We start from the raw sequence: 543 nt of genomic DNA, 5'->3' as shown, positions 1-543 counted from the left end.
GACTAAGACTGAGACTGAGACACAGAGAGAAGGAAAAAAAAAAGAAAAATACTTCAATGAAAAAAGAGCCCCTAAATTTCCACGTAGGTTGTCAATCCAATGGTATGTCTTTTGTGTGAGGGGAGAACCTGTTTGATATTATTTGCATGCTTAAATATAAAGTTATCAGTTTATTTGGGATCTGAAGTCTGTCTGTGACTCGCTGTTACCTAGGTCATGAGTTTTCATTTAACGTATGAATTTTATGACTGGCAAAAAAACAAACAAACCACATAGGTTAAATGAATATCTGCATTTTGTTTAATTAGAACATTAGTAATCTATATCTATATTCCCATGATTTGTTATTTTATGGATTTGTAGGATATGATCTGTATTATTGATGTTTTATCATTTTGATTGTGTGTCTCATATGCTCAGTTTTTTTTTTACCTGCCTGAGGCCACCAATAACTTCAGTTTGCCTCACACCTACATTGTTGTATCCTTCAAATAGTCGTCTCTTGCTCACTTCCCCAAAGCATTTTTCCCGTGTCCAAGATTG

The sequence above is a fragment of the Penaeus japonicus genome, unplaced genomic scaffold (assembly GCF_977035675.1).
Source record: "Penaeus japonicus unplaced genomic scaffold, GWHDUDI00000001_assembly GWHDUDI00000024, whole genome shotgun sequence".
In the NCBI taxonomy this organism is placed as follows: Eukaryota; Metazoa; Arthropoda; class Malacostraca; order Decapoda; family Penaeidae; genus Penaeus; species Penaeus japonicus.
This window is presented reverse-complemented; position numbering follows the sequence as displayed.